The sequence below is a fragment of the Hemicordylus capensis genome, chromosome 4 (assembly GCF_027244095.1).
Source record: "Hemicordylus capensis ecotype Gifberg chromosome 4, rHemCap1.1.pri, whole genome shotgun sequence".
NCBI classification, from domain to species: Eukaryota; Metazoa; Chordata; class Lepidosauria; order Squamata; family Cordylidae; genus Hemicordylus; species Hemicordylus capensis.
This window is the reverse complement of record NC_069660.1, coordinates 135322337-135338443: the sequence shown is the minus strand read 5'-3', so window position 1 is coordinate 135338443 and position 16107 is coordinate 135322337.

The window sequence follows — 16107 nt, the reverse complement described above, 5'->3', positions numbered from 1 at the left end:
CTGTTGTTTGTAATCGCCATGACTCCACTTTCACAAATACTAAACAGAACAGGCCTTGGATACTAAACATCTAAAACATCAAGTAAAATCAACCATCTGCTTTACATGGACGATCTGAAGTTGTATGGAAAGTCCCAGTCAGAAATCGAATCACTGCTAAACACTGTCCATATATTCAGTAGCGATATAGCAATGGAGTTTGGATTAGACAAGTGTGCTGCATTAATAATGAACAGAGGGAAAATAAGAAAAACAGAAGGAATAGAACTGCCCAATGGAAGCAAGATCAAGAACCTGGAAGAGAAAGAACATTACAAATACTTGGGCATTCTCCAGCCTGATAAGATCGAACACACTGAAGTTAAAAGAAAAATTGGAAGTGAATACATCAGGAGAGTTAGAAAAATCCTCAAGTCCAAACTCAATGGCGGGAACACCATACAAGCCCTATACACCTGGGCTATACCTGTTATCAGATACACAGCAGGAATAATAGACTGGACCCAGGCAGAGCTAGAGACGCTAGATCATAAGACCAGAAAAATCACGACCACCAATCATGCTCTGCACCCACGCAGTGATGTAGATAGGCTATACCTCCCTCGCAGCTCAGGTGGAAGAGGAATGCTGCAAGTCCATCAAACAGTAGAGGAGGAGAAAAGAGGCCTTGAAGAATATATAAAGGGCAGTGAAGAAGATGCACTTCAAATGGTCAATAATGAGAAACTATACAACACCAATGAAACAAAGCAGGCCTACAAGAAAGAACGAGTCAAGAACCAAGCAGAAAAATGGAAAAATAAGCCCCTGCATGGTCAATATTTGCACAATATAAGTGGAAAATCAGACATCACCAAGACCTGGCAATGGCTTAAGAATGGCAACTTGAAGAAAGAAACAGAGGGTTTAATACTGGCTGCACAAGAACAGGCAGTAAGAACAAATGCAATAAGAGCAAAAGTAGAAAAATCAATAACAAACAGCAAGTGCCACCTTTGTAAAGAAGCAGGTGAAACAGTGGACTACCTAATCAGCTGTTGTAAAAAGATTGCACAGACTGACTACAAACGAAGGCATGGCAAGGTAGTAGGGATGGTACACAGGAACATCTGCAAAAAATAGGAGAGGAGAGCTAGTCTTGTGGTAGGAAGCATGACTTGTCCCCATAGCTAAGCAGGGTCTGCCCTGGTTGCATATGAATGGGAGACCTGATGTGTGCGCATTGCAAGATATTCCCCTCAGGGGATTAAGCCACTCTGGGAAGAGCAGAAGGTTCCAAGTTCCCTCCCTGGCTTCTCCAAGATAGGGCTGGGAGAGATTCCTGCCTGCAACCTTGAAGAAGCCGCTGCCAGTCTGTGAAGACAATATTGAGCTAGATAGACCAATGGTCTGATTCAGTATATAGCAGCTTCCTATGTTCCTACTTAATACAAGCTACTTGTAGACAAAAATGGGTGGGCCCATAAAACAGAAAAAGTTGTCGAAAATGAAGATGCAAAAATATTATGGGACTTCCAATTACAAACAGACAAACATCTGCCACACAATACACCAGATATAACTGTAGTCGAGAAGAAAGAAAAACAAGTCAAAATAATTGACATAGCAATACCGGGGGATAGCAGAATAGAAGAAAAAGAAATAGAAAAAAATCACAAAATACAAAGATCTACAAATTTAAATTGAAAGGCTGTGGCAGAAGAAGTCCCAAATAATCCCAGTGGTAATTGGCACCCTAGGTGAAATTCCAAAACAACTTGAAGAGCACCTCAACACCATAGGGGCCACAGAAATCACCATCAGCCAATTACAAAAAGCAACTTTACTGGGAACAGCCTATATTCTGCGACGATATCTATAATAATAACAGCAACAACATTGACAATAAGATTCAGCCATCCCAGGTTCTTGGGAAGGACTCGATGTCTGTCTAAAACAAACCAGTCAATAACACCTGTCTGACTGTGTAAACAACCACAACCACAACAACAATAATAATAAACTTTATTTGTTAACCACCACATTACAAATTGTTTTTTGGGAGGATCACAACGGAGGATTTAAACATACAATAACACTTTGAAGCTATTCTCACGATCAGAGGAAAGCAGGCAAAGGGTGCTTAGCCCGCTTCCCACCAACTGTGAGACTCACTGGGCTTGCAGCTGAGCACGGTTGAGTGAAAGCGGGTCACCCGCTTAAGTAGTCCTCCCCTAAGCCCAGGTTAGCGAAGCGAGCGCTCCGCTAACCCGGGCTTTCCAATCATGCAGTGCAGCTCCATGCTGCGGCAAGTCACAAGTATACCCCCTACCGGGAGGCTGAAAAGCAGCCTCCCGGCTCAGGGATCTCTCTGGAATGCCCTGCGTGCTCCTGCAGGTCATGCTGGAGCTTCCGGGGGTGCGTGTAGCCTCCAATCTTCCCAGCCCTTGCCGGCTCCATAATGGAGCCGGCAGTCGTGTGAGCAGCTGTTTCGACCGCCCAGAGCAGACTGCCTGCTTGTGTGTGGAGAGAGCGGGCTAAGGGCCCGCTCTCCCTGCTGACTCTCCCCAGGCTTTTCTCACTGATTGTGAGAAGGGCCTCTTAAAATCATTACAAACAAAAAAGGTGAAAAGAAAATACAATACAAAGCAGCTTAAAAACTCATTTTAAAATTAGTTAATAATTAGATCAATCTGAAAATCAGATTTTAAAAGGCCGGGGTGAAAAAAAGAGGTGTTTACCTGGTGTCTAAAATAACAAAGTGATGAAGCCTGGTGAACCTCACTGAGGAGGCTATTCCATAAATGGGGTGCAACCATCAACAAGGCCCTCTCCCTGGTAGCCACCTGCCTCTCCTTGTTTGGCAGGGGCACCCAGAGCAGGGCCTCCGAAGAAGATCTTAAGGTATGGGTCAAGACATATGGGGCAAGATGCTCTCTCAGGTAACCCAGTCCCAAGCCATTTAGGGCTTTAAAGGTTATAACCAGCAATTTGAATTGGGCCCAGAAATGGACTGGGAACCAGTGCATCTGATGAAGCACCGGCGTAATATGATCAAAAAGTCCAGTCCGAGTTAATAATCTCGCAGCCTTATTTTGTACCCACTGCAGTTTCTGGACCATTTTCAAAGACAGCCCACATACAATGCATTGCAGTAATCTAAATGAGAGGTTACCGGAGCATGAGTAACTGTGGCCAAGCTATCTCTGTCCAGGTAATGTTGCAGTTGGCATATCAGCCAAGGCTGATAAAAGGTGCTCCGAGCCTCAGAGGCCACTTGAGCCTGTAGCGACAATGCTGGATCAATGAGCATCCCTAAACTGCAAACCTGATCCTTCAACCGGAGTGCAACCCCATTCTGGATGGGGTTGTACAGGTGGAACATCATTCACCCGGTCAGAGGAACTACCAGCCAACAGCACTTCTGTCTTCTCTGAATTGATTCTCATACTGCATCCAAGCAGTGATTCAGGATGGTCACTGCTTCACCTGTGTCAGATGAAAAAGAGAGATACAACTTATGGTCATTGGCATATTGATGTCACCTCAAGCCAAATCTGTGGATGACCTCTCCCAGCAGTTTCATGTACATGTTGAACAGCATAGGGGGGAAACCCTATAGAATAATTGCCAAGGTGTTGAGCAGTAACCCCCCCCCCCCAGCACCACCTTTTGGGAATGGGCCTCGAGGTAGGAGTGGAACCACCTCTAAACAGTGCTTTCCACACCCAACTTGGCCAGTTATCTAAAAGGATACCATGGTCAATGGTATCGAAAGCCGCTGAGAGATCCAAGAGAATTAACAGGGTTGTACTCTCCCTGTCTCTCTCTCTGCATAGCAGGGCAACCGAAGCAGTTTCTGTACCAAAGCCGGGCCTGCAAATGTTGAAGATGGGGATGAGCTGCCCACCCCTTGTCAATCAGTCACATAAAACACATGACCCCAGATGCTGTGCTGGATGTGTCACAAGGCTGGCTGCAACCCCACTCACCATGGTACCATGCTAGGAGCCAGGGTTATGAGCAGCACTGCTGCAGTTCCTACAGAAGGAGGCTGTAGAGCTTTCTGGTTTTTTGTTTCCCTTGAAAATCCTCAGAGGTGTTGCTTGGGGAAAATCATCTACATTTCCTTAGGAATTTGATTTAGATAAAACCTGGTTGCCATCTATGGATTTGCAGAGCCTCTACAAATGTCACTTGTCTTATTGGAAGTCTTTTAGTTTCCCTAAAAAAATCCTCAGATGACATCTTCTAAGGAGAACCGATGTATTTGTGCTTGTTGCTGTTTATTGTTTTGCTATCAGTTGATTATGTTCTTTTCCTATCAGTTTTAATATTTATTATACATGAAACATATATAAATGCATATAAAAATTGGTTTCACATTTTGCTTTAGGTGAAATTTCAGTGGCATCCTGTAATGATGAAAGTGAGGTGGGGTGGGGAATACCAAATCCATCACGGGCTTGAAACTATCTCTCATAACTGCACAGGTGCACCTTGCAGTTAGTTGGAGATGCTGGGCCAAACTGCAGGCCCACTGTTGCTCCGGTCACCATTGCTGGAGTGGGGGTGGGGGTGGGGGAGGAGGACTGCTTGGCTCACCCCCCGGCAGCCACCGCTCGGCCACACGGTGGCTGGATTTTTTTTTAAAGGAATGTTCGACACAATGGGGAGGATGCAGGAAGCCCCCAAAAGTAGGTTGGGGAGACCTCACACCAGGGGAAGTCTTGTGTTGGGGGGGGGCTCCTGCCAGGGGTAATCCAGGCTCCCAAATTACCTAGGTGCACCCCTGTATAGGCTGTTGTCCAGTAAACCCTGCCCCTCACTCTGGATTGGGCCCCAAGGATCTGATTCTCTTAGGCTTTCTTCCTTATTGGGAGAGGCCCATCTTCTAAGCAGAATGATAAATGATGAACTGGGAGATACTTACTTACCCAATTTCTCCTCAGGCAGGACTCTAAAGGGAGACTGTTAACATAAGCCTTGGAACCATTGAATAGTACTCTGCACTGTTTTGCAAAGTCTGAAATCTCATTTCTATTAATGGGAGTCTTGTCCAAGTAAAAACTGTAAGAGGATTAAATGATGGAAACGAAAAGAATGAGATAAACATGAGGGGGGGAAATCACTTACAATAGCTGTGTTATTTGTGAAAGAGCTTCCTGTGTGTGTTCAGTACCATGTTCTTCGCTTTCGGCAAAGCATCCTTGATTATAACAGGCATCTGGTTATTGTAGACAAAAGTGTATTTTTTTCTCCCCAAAGCAAGCAGTACTAACAATAAAAATGCATTGAGTTTGCTGCATAAAATGTGCAAAACCACTTTTTATGCAGCATACTAGCACTGTCAAAAAGGAGCAAAGAGACAGAATAGCAAATTAGGTTACAGGCAAGTTAAATCATCTGATCGGTGATGAAGCTGCTATGTATATGTGTTTCTTTTTCTTTCACCATGGGAAGAAGACTAATCAGCAAAAATGTTTTACATACAATCTTAATCTGCAACCATTTTTCCTGGTTTAATTTCTTGGTTTATGTGCTGTAATCTCTGGAGTTGACTTGATACAAATGTACATATTTCCCAAATAGCTGTTTTACAGATAGATAGACAGGCACCACTTAAAACAATACTTGCTTCTGGTGTGCTAATTTATCTGGCAATTTATCTTTGGAGGGCAATAAGTTTTGCTTAATAGTTAGGGACCCAGTTTTTATTTTAAGATTATTGTTGATGTTCAGCTGTTGAATATGATTGTTTAATTCAGCTGTTGTAATTCACCATGGTGTAATACATCTTGTAAGTAACTATATTAGCCTTTATGCTGAGCATGCTTTTGATTGGGACATGAGCCAAATAAGAGACGAATCGGAAAATGAAAGTTTTCACATCTTGGCATGTGTGAATGCACCATCACAACCTAAATATACAGACTGCCATGAAGCTGAGGAGAGCACTGCAGTAATGCCGTGAAAGCATGACACAAGCCCTTCCCCACCACCATGCAGATGGCCTGAAGTGTGAAGCTAACAAATCTAGGGATGTGCACAAATCAGTTTTTTAAATTTGATTTGTACCCAGATTGAATCACCCCCAATTTGTTTTGGGTCTGAATCTGGCCAGCTAACACAGGGATGATTTGTTTAGTCCACAAACCTCCCAAAACAGGTAGATTCGGGTACAAATCGTTTTGTACCCAAATCAATTTGCACAGACAGCAGGCACAGGCAGTGATTCTCTCAGCCGCGGGAAGCGGGTGAAATTTTTTTTCTCTTTTCCTCAATCAGGAAAGCAGGAATAAAAAGCAGAGAATGCACTCTAGGCAACAGGCAGGCAAGGCAAAGCAAAGCTCCCCCCCCTCTCTCTCTCTCCTCCCAGGAGGCAGAAAGGCAGAATGGTGCCTGGCTGCTTCCTTAAGTACATTTGAAATCGCTCCTTTGAACTTCCCCCACCCTTGTCCCTTCTTTGACCCTTGCCCTAGCCAATGCGGGGTCAGTCACCCCTGGCAACACAAGATTTGAATGGAAACGAGCCCATCTAACTGGGCTCCCCTGCTAACTGGGCAAAGCGGCACCTTTTACAGTGGTGATTCTCTTTATTGAGCAGGGGGAGAGTAACTGGCCCTATCCACCCCAGCACAGTACCTCCAGTGACTGTTGCTGGTGTCTATCTTGGGGTAGTTGTTTTTTTTTAAGAATGTGAGCCCTTTGGGGACAGGGAGCCATCTTCATTTATTATTTCTATGTGTAAACTGCCCTGAGCCATTTTTGGAAGGGCGGTATAGAAATTGAATTAATCATCATCATCATCATCATCATCATCATCATCATCATCATCTAGAACTAGGGGGGAATCACCAGGCAATTGTGGCACAATTGAAGCTTGTGAGAGTGGGATTTTCAAAAAATTCCTGACACAAAATGGAGAAAGCAAGAGAGATTGCTATAAAATGGAGGTCTGAATCTACAAATGTTTCAGGTCCAAAATCTGGGTGATTTGTTTTGGACCTGAATCTGGCCAGCTAGAAGAGGCGCGATTTGTTTTGTCCACAAATTGCCCCAACAGGTAGATTTGGGTACAAATCTTTTTGTACTTGAATTGATTCACCAAAAAAAAAAAAAAAAATCAAGCTAAGTTCCAGTTAATGTGACATTTGGTTCTCTTTGAGGCAGAATATCATGCAGTCCAAATCTCCATACCATTGGCTATTCACATGAGCACCAGCTGCAACATGCAAACTGGATGGGGTCTCACTGAAAGCACACCCATTCTGACATCACTGCAGAATGTCCGACATACTCTTGGGGCATTCCTTAATCATGGGGGGGGGCATTCATCTGAATCATCTCTCTAGAGAGGTGATTCAGATTAACATGCCCTCACATGATTAAGGGATGCCCTAGCAGCACTCAGAATGTCTTCCAGTGACATCGGGGTGGACATGCTTTTAGTATGACCCCATCCTGCTCACATGCTGTGGCCAACATTAGTCTGAACAGGAGGGCCCAATCTACTGTACAATGTAGGCTATCTGCATAAAGGAGAACAGGGCTTGATGCCACTCTCCAGCCTTCCTATTGCAGGGCTGTCCTGGCTGAATGGACAAACCAAGTCACAGAGTTTGTATATCACCGTATTCTCACCTCATACATACAGGAGTACCTCGTTAATCACAGGTCTAGCACTCATGATTTCGCATATCCACAGTTCAGTAATAGGCACCCGCCCTCTGTACATGTGATAAAACCCCAGGGAAAATAGGGTTAAACCCATGTATCCGTGGGTCGCGTATGGCCAGAAATGACCTTGGAGGTAATTTCTGGCCGCTATTTTGAGTTCACCAGAGACTGGGAGGTGTTTAATGGCTTGGTTTTTTTAAAAAGCGGGGGGGGGGGGGAATGCAATTTCCAGCTGGTTTCTGGGTGGTTATTTCCTCTTGGAGGACATTGCTAGAACATGGGTGGCCCATGTAGCATGATAGGGCACTTAATTTTGCATTTTCCCATTGTTTTTAGCTCACTTTAGCCCATTGTTTCCTGCCTTTTGGAAACTACCCTTTGGATTCCCATTGCCCTAATGCCTCAGTGTTCGCAGTTCCAGTATCTGCAGCACTAGCCAAGAATGGAACTCTAGTGAAATACTGCAGTTTTCCTGTAATGTATTTCAGTAAGACAGTAGCACACTCAGCTGCCAATCATCACATTTTGAGCAATCAAGTTATGTGCAGATGTGTGAATGAACAAACATTAAGAGTGCTTTTTAATGTATTCCCATGTTGTACCTTTCACGCAGCGTTGTTTTTTTTACAGATATTCCCTCTCCATATGATAGATTACACAGAAGCCCATGCGTGCACAGAAAACAGCGAAACATATTTTGTTAAAACATATAATGTTGAGGTGGACCTGGGAACATTCTGCTATGGATTTTAGAGATTGAATGGGAACCTATCCTCTGCATATTGTTCACTCTGAGCATGTGTTGAGTGTAAGACCCCAATCTGCTTTGTATATCCACAGTTCCTGAGATCTGCTGTGGGGGAAATGTCACTTCTGGAAATTCAGCTGTTGTGTTGAAGAAAAAGACCCTCATGAGAATTTCAAAGAATATTTGAAAGTTCAGTAGAAATTCCTCAGCATTCCACTACCCCCATTCTCTCCCTGGTAAATATGAGAGAATATTTTGGGGGCATCTTCTCCCCAAGTCTAGATTGGACATTTAGTCACTGCTTTGTTGTTGTTTTTGTTCTTTTCCCATTTTCAGGGCACTTAATCATAACAGTGAATATATAGGCCATCTTTGGATATCACACCAAACCAGAGGCAACCATGCCAGAGGTTTGGGTTTGTGATCATCCGAAGGCGGGAACTCTTGGTTCCGTTCCAAAGTGACCTGAGGTTTGTGGCCACAAACCTGAATTGGACCCCTCGGTTCCTCTTCAGTTTAACCGCTGAAATATCTAGTCAGGCAGTGGCATCGTGGCATCCGGATTCTGCCACTGTTTGTAACTGGAATTTGTAGCCAGAGTTGAGGGTAGGAAGCTCCTCCCTCTCTCCTTCTCTAGTTGCCTGCTGTGGCTGTTCGTCATTAAAAGGAGAAAGTCCATGTAGCCAGTTCCTCCATGTAGCCAGTTTCAGGCTCCCACACTCCAGATCTGGATTGTCTGGGAGCACAGCAGGGGGAATGAGGGAAAACCGTGTGTCCGTTGGACCCAAGGTTTGCAGTTAGGTGTGAAGGCAGCCATAGTTTTATATCACTTGAAAACCCTCCCATTGAAAATTCCTACCATTGAGTTTACCATCTGTGAAGTGCTTTTACTGTTAGAAAACAGAAATAATATCACAGGTGCAAGCCACACCCAGTTGAACAAATATCAACAATCTAGAATGCACCCCTGTGACTTCACACCCAGAAGAATGGTTGTGATGGAGTAACTTCATAAAATATCATCACCTGATAACACTACATTGTGTGAATGCTTTTATTCTTGAATTGTCAGAGGTAAATGGAAAGCTGGCAAAATGCTGGCTGAATTCTTGTAATATGCTTAATTCCTCATTATGCATAGCATTAAACAGTGTGCAGAGACACCTACGTGCCTCCCAAACCTGAAAGCCAATGTTTAATTATAGACACAATAAAGAAGCACAGCTGCACATGGACAGAAAATTGCTTCTTTTGACGAGTTTGTCACTAAGATAATCTACATACATTATCTTCTAGGCAACACCTTCCAGTTTAGGCAAACAAAACACAAACACACCACTGCACTATTATAAGGAAGAAAGATCCATTCATACCTCATGCGGGGGGAAAATATGTATTCAGAAACTGTTGTGATTCTGCACACATTTTTGTTTTTAAATAAAATGCTTATTTATTTTATTTTTGGCTAGAAACATTTTGCTTCACCTAACAATTGTTGTCTTGCTCACACCCACTCACCCCTGCCTTGTTTTAAAAGACATGCATGAGAAATGCTGTGTGCAATAAATACTATGTTAACAAAACCGAAACATGTAGTATTCATTGTCAGTTATGGCAAATGGAAAGAAGTGTGTGAAAAATGTGTGTGCTTCCTCTGCCCCTAGCTGCTGTGCGAGGGTTTCATTTATATGCGTACTACAATGCTTGGATGCAAGCGACCTCTGATATTTATGTTTAAATACATACTATTGGATCATTTCTTTTTCAAGAACAACTTTCTCATCATTAGATTTTGTTTGGTTCATGAAATTATTATACTAAGATATAATATGTCTTTTAGTATAACACTAGCTGACCTGGCGTTCTCCCTGACAGTTCTCCCTGTCTCTCCTCTCTGATCTTCAATTCTTTCTTTCCCCCTCACCCCATTTTTCTCCTCCCCAGCCCCATTTCTTTCTCCCCCTCCAGCCCCATTTCTCCCCCCTGCCCCCATTTTGTTCTCCTCCCCGCAGCCCGTTCTCCCTCGGCGGCCAGACTGCTTTTCCTCAGTGCCTAGCGGCAGCCGCTTCCCCTACACAACCACTTGCCATTCTGGCGGCCGCCTCTTCTCCTGCATGGCCATCATCCTGGCAGCTGCCACTTTTCCTCCGCACCTGCTTCTCCTCCTGTCCTCATTTCTAATCCGCAGCTCTCTCATGAGAGCTGCCACACATGGAATTAGTGATTGGAACATTTAAGAGGATTAAATATAGAGATAGAGGTCACTGAGAACTGGCAGCTAATCCAAACCACTGGTATAAACCACACAAAATGTGCTGGAGTGTGTATGGGACCCTGTCTTCTGATGTTGAAATGGCTATGCTAACAATGGGCATATCATCTGAACCTACCATTCTCAGCATATTCTACCCTACTTACTGACTGGAAGTTGACAACTGTCCCTCACCTCAGATCTTGGTTACAGATGGCCGCTACTGGACCATATGTCGGCTAGAATATGCTGACATTACAGGTTTAGATGGCATAGTTGTCATCCAGAAGTTGGGGTCCCATGCATGCTCCAGGAACCAATGGTTTGGTTGAGCTGCTGGTTCAATATGGCCTCTTGGATAATTAAAAGCATATCGATCCCTATAAAATATTTGATGTATTAGGCAGAGGAATGGGCAAAGCATAGTAGAAGGTAGGGATGTGCACAAAACTGGTTTCCCTGGCTTGGTTTGAATCCAAACCAAATTTGAACCCGGCCAGACTGGCTCAGTCTTGCTCCCCTCTGGACCGGACCTGGTTCAGTTCAAATTTGGACCAGTCTGGGTCCAATTTGGAGCCCAACTAACAAAGGGGAACCTGGTGAGGATTCCCTTTTACTGGTAAAGGAACAGACAATAGAGGCCCAAAATGGGCCGAAGAAGGTCCAAACTGGGCCTGAGTCAGCCCTGGTCACTGGGTGGCAGGCCTGCAGGGGTCAAGTAAGCTGCCACCATCCCTGCTGCAGCTGTAGCTGGTGGCCATAGTCAGTAATTTCCTTTAAAATATTCACTTTAAAAACACTTCTAGAAGCTCCCGCTTCCCCTTTACCAGTAAAGGGGAATCCTCGCTGGATTCTCATTTGCCAGTATGGCTCCAAACTAGGCTCAAACCAGCTTGATTGGTTTGATTCAGGCCCAAACCAGACCCAGTTCAGTTTGAGACCAAGCCTCTGAAACTGAACCAAACCAATTCAAGCCAGCTCGCACATCCCTAGTAAAAGGATTGATAAGAGAAGGCATTTAAGTTGGATTTCGGAAGCAGAGGTGGATAATATCTTAGATCTATTTACGCAGTATGCTTAACACTTGTTCAATCTGATGTACAAACTATTTAGGCAGCTTCCTTTGTGGGGAAGCTTCCTATGTTCTGTGTTGCCAGGTAAAGGTGTGGTTATCCAGCTGTAGTGCAAGACAACATCATTCATTATAGCTAGAGCAGCACTGTGACTTAGAAACTGCTATATGAATGAGAAGGTCTCCACTCCAGTATAAATTTCACTTCTGCCATGAACCCATTAGATCAGGGATCCTCAACGCTGGGCCCCCAGATGTTCTTGGACTTCAACTCCCATAATCCCCTGGCCCAGTGGCCTTTGGCTGGGGATTATGGGTGTTGAAGTCCAAGAACATCTGGGGGCCCAACGTTGAGGATCCCTGCATTATATGACCTTAGGAAATCCACTCCCTTTCACCCTCAGTCTCTTCTCTTTAATATCAGAAGAACCTTACAGGGTTGTAAGGATTACCACAAATTAATACATGCATGTAACTCTGAACACCTCAAAGCATTATACTAATGCTAAGTGTTGTTAATTATTTACCCAGTTCTAACTGAACAGGGACATGGATATGATAAAGTACCAGATTGTTTCTAGGTGGGGTGGCTTTTTAGGTTTTCAAAAGGAGACAAGCATGGGAATCTATTTTTCCCCTTTTAATCTGTTCATTGCATAACTTCTAAGTTAGCTGAGTTCGCTAAGTTCACTTCTAAGTTTACTAGCCCAGCTTCTGTACAGTGCATAATTGGGCCAGTGATCTTCAGATCACTGGAGATCGTCCAGTCTAAGCTTATAAGAGCTGTACTCAGGGCTCCCAGGTGTATTTCTAATGCTGCACTAATGTTAGAAACAGGCTTTCAGAAGATGGAATCCAAAAAATGGATTCCAATTTTCAACTACTGGCTAATTTCCCCCTTCTGGGGCTAGTTCTCCTTGAACCGGCTGACAGATTTCAGTCTTGCTGGACACAAGCACTGCTGGCAAAACTCTCATTACTTTACTTCTCTTTAGAATATTTGTCACTATTGGGATGTAATCAAGCCAAGAAGATCCTGAAACAGATGATCTTGGACATTGAGTATTAACATGATCTAGGTCTCATCCCACAGGCCTTAAGAGGGCACCTTGGTGATCACAGCTGGAAACTAACCAGTTATTTGTCATCACTCTCTTTACCCAACTATCATAGAGTTTTCCTTAGAGCAAGATATGATGCCTTACCATCTGTAGTCTTTTATGGAAATTTCTGAAAATTCCCTTGGCCAGTCAGGTCTGCCCTTGTGGTTCGGGTGAGGTTAAATCTGTCCACCATGTGTTGCTATATTGTTCCTTTTATCATGACAGTCAACATAGTCTTATTACTCCCTTGCTATTGCATTACCCTGGCCAAACTGATGAATTGTACTTCACACTTCTCCTTGCAGACAGGAAATTGTGTATTACACACAAGGTTGCTAAATTTTGTGCAGCCACTGTTAAGATCCTCCAACAATTAATTTCTTCCCTTTAGATCTTACCATAAAACTCTGTTGGTATATTATATGACAGATTTCTTATCTGAATGTTCTGTAATTTGTTGTGTTTATGTCTGATCTATGATCGTAATAAAGCTATTAATTCATATCTTTCCCCTTCCTTTTCCCTTTCCTTTTCTTCTTGATGCCTGCTTGGAGATACAGTATATAACATGTCTGGAGCTATCCTGAGCCCAGCAACCATGTGGTTGTAACCATCTTGGACACTGAACACAGTCTTTAAGAAGCCCGTTTAAGAAGCCTTGTTATGCACAAAGTTTGCTTTTTAATCAGATTTAGAACATTCTTCTAAGTGATCCAAGTGACCACTTAGTCCTAAATGATCCAAGTGCTCACATTCCAAGTGATCTGATTTCCTAGTATTCAAACTATTTTTGTTATCTATTTCATTAATTTGCCTCTGGATGTAAGCCCCCTACTACACTCAACCATTTGTGCTATATGCTACTGATAAACCCACATTTTGTTTTAAATAACAACTTGAGAGTTAGTGTTCGAGCATTTGCACTAATCAATCTTTGGAAAGTTCCCACCTATTTGACAGCAAACTGCCAGTGCCAGGGCTGTTGTGATTGCTGTACAGAGTGATCTTAAATGCCAGCCTCTGAAGATGATAAGCCTTCAGTGTAATCAAGGAACACAGCCCACCTTAAACACTTACCTATTGGCCTGTCAATTGTCAAAGGCTGTAGCATCATCAATGTACTGTATACCAGAGTCTAGGACTATTATTACAAAGCATCAATATAGAAGAAAATAACAGACTCCCATTTAGTTTCTAGCCTCACCTGTGTAGTACTTGTTTTTCCCCCAGATTGCTCTACAGGGAGATCAAGACAAGAACTGTCCTTGTTATGATAAAATATATTTGTGAGAACCTTTACATATTGTGTCAGCACTGAAGAAGATTTCACAGTATAAATGGTTTTCTCCACACCTCCTTCTGAAATTGCAAAGCCAAAAGGTCGGATTCTCTTCTTTGCCATCAGTTTAATGTTATTAATGATCACTGGAACAGAAGGTTTGAAGGTTGCATCAAAACATAAAATTGCTGAACAGCATTCAACTTTTAAAGGCCTCAGCTTTGGTTTCTACAGCTTCTTTTATGAAGGCTAAAGGCCTTTATTCCTTCCTAATGATCAACACTAGTTTGTGCTTTGAGTATCCACAGTGAGCCCTCAGTTATTACTCTGCCTTTTCAGCACTGAATTTTCTCACTCCAGCTGTTTTTGAAAAGCAACCAACAAAAAGAATTCTATTTCTGTTTCTAAATTTTGTTTGGTAAAACGTCTAGGGATCAGTGAGTCCCCTCTTGAAAAAATGGTTGCCAGGCACACTAATTCTTTTTTTGAAAACTCCTAAATCCCTTTACATTTTACTTTAGGTGAAATCCAATGACAAGCTTATGATGCATAGAACATTCCTCTCCACAAAGCAACATTTAAGAGGGAGGGGTCCGCTGGCCACCAAGCATTGCCTAAAGTGAGATTACAAAATGAACAGGGTTCCTGCATGGGAGGAATTTTGAAGGAAGCAAAAAAGGAGTTTTACTAGTGAAATTTCTCAGAGGGAATAGCAGGCTGCTGTGCTAATTTCAGGCTTCTCTAACTTTTACCATTGATTAAGACTCCATACTAGACACTATGGCTTGCATCCAAATCTCTGTTTTCATGAACAAAAATTCTGCTTGTGCACTGGTCAACAACTCCCTGTACCACATTGCTTTGCCTGCCACCCTGAATGTTCCACAAAACTCCATAGTGCCTTTAGAGGGTTTGAGAGCCTTCATATGGGGGACAATTGGTGACTCTCCAATACAGAAGTGGAAGTACTATCATTCACACAGGCAGCGGCATACTTCTGAGCCTATGTCTAGTATAATGTCTGAGCACCTCTCTTCAATTTGCCCCCTCCAAGCCTGCTCACTTGTGAAGGCAAACATGGATAATTGTAATACTGCTGTACTGGCAAAGTTGCTTATAAGAAATTAGGAGTTCTCGACCAACATGAACCTTTGGATTTTTCTGTATTTTCCCCTGCCTTTAAAGCCCCATAGATAGGAGCCCCATGAAGTACTTTGCGGTTGTAAACATTCCAGACAAAACCTTCTCTGTTCCTTTTAAAAATGTTGATTAATCTCCGGCCCTCAGACTGAGCTAGATAACTCTAAAGGATAAGTCAGTCAATCAGTCATCTTTATTCGGTCAGTTGACCAGCAAATCAAATAAATAAAACAGCAGCACAATCAAGAAATACATTCAAACAATCCCACCAGTCCCACCATGCACCAGAGTGATCCGAATTCTACCAGCAATGTAGCAGAATTTCACTGAATAAGAGACACTAGAGTCTGTATCTTCAAGTAAGAAGTTCACTAACAGCTCATTAGGGATACAAAAACGCCCAGGACCATCAGAAACCAAGACAACAAGGGCGCAATTAAACACTTCCTGACATCTTGATAAAATTCACAGTAAAGTAACACATGGGCAACTGTCTCGATCTCATTAGTATTGCAGGCTCAATCACGCCTCTATCAGCCACTGATGAAATCTACCATAAAGTAAGGCAGATGGCAAGGCATTGAAATAAGCTCTAGAAAAGGCCTAACGAAACTTAGAAGAGGTGATAGTGGACAAGTATGGGGCAGTAGAGAATCCTGCCCATGATTTTAAAGGCCTACTGTATATAGGATTGGAAGGAGAGTTGTCACATTCTGTAGCTCGATGTCAGAAAGACGTTGGGATACCAGAGCCTTTGCTATCCGAAACCCCAGCTTCAAGAGTTGTTTAGGGTCTAACCCTCTAAAGGATAAGGCAAGGCATTTGCCCATCTGTAAGCTCAGTGGCTTCCTCCAG